The sequence below is a fragment of the Otolemur garnettii genome, unplaced genomic scaffold, assembly GCF_000181295.1.
Source record: "Otolemur garnettii isolate 467f Iridium unplaced genomic scaffold, OtoGar3 scaffold00066, whole genome shotgun sequence".
NCBI classification, from domain to species: Eukaryota; Metazoa; Chordata; class Mammalia; order Primates; family Galagidae; genus Otolemur; species Otolemur garnettii.
Window position 1 is genome coordinate 2824708 of NW_003852461.1, and position 5098 is coordinate 2829805.

The following is a 5098-nucleotide window of genomic DNA, read 5'->3' on the forward strand; positions in this document are numbered from 1 at the left end:
GCCTAGGGCAAGCAGGGCAGTGCCACATTACTTTCTGCTGGCTCCCACACACTGGGTGACAGTGGCTTCTAGAAAGCACGCCGAGAGAGGCAGAGACTCCCTGGCCATACGTAGGAGAGAGCTCCAGCAATGGTGAGGAAGTCGGAGGCTGTTTGAGAGATGCACCGAATGCAGCTGGGGTCTTGAACTGAGAGGAAAGGTTGAAGGTCAGCAAAGGCTGAGGTCAGGAATGTGACGACTGCCCTCAATACAGGGAGAATGGGCAAGTGCGAGGGGGAGCAGATGCGTTCTGCACGGTGCCAGGGGACAGAAATGAATGAGCAGATGAAAACTGCAGACGTATGGATTTCAAGTCAGTTCTTAAAAGGTAACAGTATGGCTCGCTTTTAGCAAGTGCATGCAATATCTTGGAAGCATCCTCAACACTTACTTAATTTCAAAACTGTGCCACAGGTCATACAGGTATATTGTTGTCCACGTTGCACATAGAATCCGAGACTTAGAAATATTAGATAACTTACTCAAAGTCACAAGTGGAAAGAGGATTGGATCTTCACTTTTAGAATGATGCACCGTGCCTTCACACGAGCCTTACAGAGGTTGAATGAGGTGACTCGGCAAGGCCATGACTTCCTTCTCTCCATTTCCTCTGCTGTGAATAAATGTGAATACAAGTTCTTTGTGGGTCACTTGGTAAATCATTCTAAAGGGAGGCCTTCCTCCACCTAGGTTACTTGCCCCTGTTAGAGTTTCCCATGATGCATTGTTAATTCCACTTTAAAGCATTTATCAAACTTCTCATTCCTCATTTAATATGTTACTTTCCTACTAAGACTCTAAATGACATTGTTCACCTTCACATAATAATGCCTAGAACAGTGTCTGGCTCCAAAAAGAGGCTTAGTTACCATGTTAGTCAGGGTTATCCAGAGAAACAAAACCAATAGGCTATCTATGCATAGATACAGATATATGTGAACAATATACACACCCATAAGCATATGTACAAATATAACTATATATGGTATATGTCATGTATAGATGCATATATAGGGTGTGTATGTGTGTATGTGTGTAGAGAGGGAGACTTTAAGGAATTGGCTCATACAACTGGGGGGCTGTCAAGTCCAAAATCTGCAGGACAGGCTAGCTGACCGAAGACACAGAGAAGAATTAAATTTGCAACTCAGAGCTTACAGGTGGTCTGCAAGCGAACTTCCTTCTTCAGCAGGTCTTTTCTCTTAAGACCTTCAAGTGACTGGACTGGCTAGATGAGGCCTGTCCACATTATTTGTGCAATCTGCTTTACTCAAAGTCTACTGATTATTTAGATAATCTTCTTTACTCAAAGTCTGCTGATTTAAACATTCACCATATTTTTAAAAACACCATCATAGTGGGCAGTGACTGTGGCTCAAAGGAGTAGGGCGCCGGCCCCATATGCTGGAGGCGGCGGGTTCAAACCCACCCAGCCCTGGCCAAAAACTGCAAAAAAAAAAAACCCAAACAAACAAACAAAAAAAAAACCACACCATCATAGCAACATCTTCTAGATGATGTTATGAAACATCTGGCATCATAGTTTGCCAAGCAGACACATAAAATTAGCCCTCCCAGTAAGCATGAATACTTTGGGAATAAATAATTAGTGAGTTACCAATACTTGAGGTGTTCATGTGAAGGTGGCCAGAGATATTTTAAATGTCATTCAAGTCTCTGGCTGAATCACATGAATTTCCAAGGTTTCTCCATGTTTTGTGCTTCATGAGTGTAGGAGTGGCATTTATCAGTAGAGAATTTTTAGAAGAGGTGAAAGTAATTTCAGCTTGATTCCAATGAAAATTGAGCTACCGCTATAAATAAATACAAGTGTATTTATTCTTGCACCAAAAATCCATTATAATTTAGATTTTTATTTGCCTTGACGGAATGAATTATTCTCTAAATAACATTTTATTAAGTCCCTACGGTGCCTTATAAACAAAACAGACAACAGCCTCTGCCTTTGAGGATTTCATGTTGTAGTAGAAGGTGGGAGAAAGTCAATGAACAATAACTTAGTAAATTGTAGAGAGTAACAGGTGATAAAATACTATTAAGGGAAAGCAAGGAAGGACATGGAAGGGTTGGAGTGAAGATAGGTAGGGAAGAGTACAATTTTTTTTTTTTTTTTTTTGCAGTTTTTGGCTGGGGCTGGGTTTGAACCTACTACCTCTGGTATCTGGGGCCAGCGCTCTACTCCTTTGAGCCACAGGTGCCACCCACAAATTTTTTTTTTACTTTCTTTGAAGTTTAGAAACAAATTTTATTTAAGATCTGAAATACAATTTCTAAAATATCAACTTCTCCAGAAAACCGTGGCTACACAGTAATGCACTGTTTCTATCATGTTAGAACAGGCTTTAGACTCAAATACTAAAACCATGAAACAAATCAGTATCTTCAACATTTTAGCAGAGATAGAAATTCTAAGAAACAACATAGATGGACTTGCAGGGGAGGATGGGCTGTTTCACGTTCAAGCACCATTAAAAAAAAAAGAGCACAACTGCATGGGTTTTCAGTTATATACATCAAGTTGAAACTTTGGCTCTAGGAATCAGGGCATTTTTTTCAAGTACCATAAACATTAGAAAACTGTGTACTGTCATTAGGGATAGAACCACCAGCATTTAAGCAACATTGTCAACTAGGTAATAAAATGTTCTACCGAATGTTTCGTTTTTGTCTAATTACTGCACACACTGGTAGCAATTTTGAAACATGAAAAGGAGCTTCACTCCTTTTAATTTCTGTTTAAAACAGAACAGAAAACAAACTGAAACAAAAGCCCTGTTATACATTAACAGTTTTAAAGAACATCAATTATACAAGAAAAGGGCTAAGGACCAAAAATGTTTACAGATACCAGACTCAGACAGTGAGTGGTCAGTAGACCCTCACAGGGCTTTGCGCTGGTACTCAGCAAAAGCCACTTTGCAATCACTGGTAGTAAACACCTCAGCCCCTATGGAAGAGAAGGGCCCAGGCAGATCCAACTGTTGAAAGTGAAGAATAGAATGGAAGTTAAAGTGAAGATGCCTGAAGAATTAAAACCATGGCTTGTTGAGGACTGGGACTTAGTTACCAGGCACAAGCAACTTTTCTAACTCCCTGCGAAGAAGAACGTAGGGCAATGTTGATAATAAGGAATATGCAGTTAACGAAGTCATGGGAGGATAAAAGAATATTTCAACATGATGTTGGGCACTCAGCTGCTCTACAAGTTTGAGAGGCCCCAGTATATGGAAATTCTCCTGACTCACTCTGACGCACCCATATCCCAGGTTTATGGAGCGCCACACCTACTGAGATTATCTGTAAGAATTGGAGCAATGTTGGCCTATACACCTCTTGATAAGAAAAGCTTTGCATTGTTGTTGAGCTAATTGCAGGATTTCCTAAAATATCTGGCAAAGAATTCTGCATCTCTGTTTACTGGAAGAGTACAATTTTTTAATAGGGAGGTCTGCTACACTAACAAGCTAAAATTTGAATACAAGGTAAAGAGAAGGAAGGATAGTAGCCAGAGCAAACCATGCAAATGTCTGGGAGATAAAACATTTTAGGCAATAGAAAGATCAAGTGCAAAGGTGCTGAGAGAAGAGCACGACACTTGATCAAGAGGCCAACGTAGCTGAGGAGGGGCAAACAATGGATGCTGAAGTTGGCGAGGTCAGGAGGCCCCATGGTGTACCATGAAGGTTCTGAGGCTTCTGACTTTGACTCAGGGAGAAACAGGAGCCACTGGAGGGTCTGGAGTCACATCCCTCTGACAGTAATGTAGGGAACAGGGCTGTGAGCTTTACAAACTCATATTATCTTCTGGCTCTATCCAAGGAGTCATGTAAATTCTCAACCCTTAGTTCCTTACCAGGAACATCATTGAACTTCATAGGTTTTTATTTTCTTTTGTTTTGTTTTTCTTTGTTTAGTTTGGTTTACAACAAGCTTATTGAAGTGTCATTGATATAAAATAAGCTGCACGTATTTAAAATATACAAACTGATAAACTTTCACATGAGTATACACATGTGTATATCCCTGTGAAACCATCATCACATTCAAGAGAGTGATATATCTACTCTCTCTCAACTTTTTTCATGCAATGTTTTTTATTTTACTGATTGCATCACCCAGTTCCTGTTTTAAGAGTAGGGTGGGGTGGGTGGGGTATGGAATAAAGGCAGTGGCCATTTGTTCTTTATTCCTGGCAAGAACCTGATCACCACTCCACGCTACTGTTATGGGTGTTCCCTCCCTCTTTTGGTAACTTTAGGAATACCTAGAAGGGTATTTATAGCTCCAATTTTAACTATTCCAAAATTTTCATTGCATTTTGAAAGGTGTGGCCGACAGTTCTGAGCAGAAAGGGAGAGCAACCCGTGTTTTATGTGGCAAATAGTTCTTGCCAAGATTGTTTGATAGACGCACATCCAGCCTTGTGTAGCTATTTTGGTGCTGCTATAAGGAAAGTTAAGCTATTGGTTTGGAATTGCCCAAGTTTCTGATGGACAAATATAAGCCAATTAAATTAGATGAAAAAAATGTGCCAGAAGGAGGAATTTCTTTCCCCCTGTGAAATAAAGACATCCTAACTTCTGCATCATTATGCTTGGCAATAATTTCTCCCTTGAAGCTAATTAAGATACGTGGGTGGATTATTTTTTAACTTCCTTAATTCTATCTTTGATTGTCCTCTTACTTTACGCTGCTATCTCTGAAGTGCAATATGCTTTCTTACTAGGTGAGGGGAGATTCCTAAATAACTTAATACGTGTAACACACCTTGCCAATATTATCTACAGCCTCCTGGAATTTCCTTCCAGCAAATGTGCTACCTTTCCAAGTTCTTTCTCACTCCCAGCCAGGTAATGACCTCTCCCTTTACTCTGCACCAACTCTTCACATATCTCAAGACTTTAATTATTACTCAGATATCTAAGCGAGATTCATTTTCTCCAATCCAAATCCATTCACCTATCCATATATTCATTGGAAAAAATTTTGTTCAGTAATTATCTACAGAATCTCCACTATGTAAGTGTCCTAGCAGGGA

At 40.0% G+C, this 5098-nt stretch overlaps 1 pseudogene; it reads left to right on the forward strand.

The window, feature by feature from the left end:
- The first annotated feature begins 258 nt into the window (after positions 1 to 258).
- LOC100948529 lies at positions 259 to 3998 on the forward strand (annotated as a pseudogene).
- Positions 3999 to 5098: the final 1100 nt, after the last annotated feature.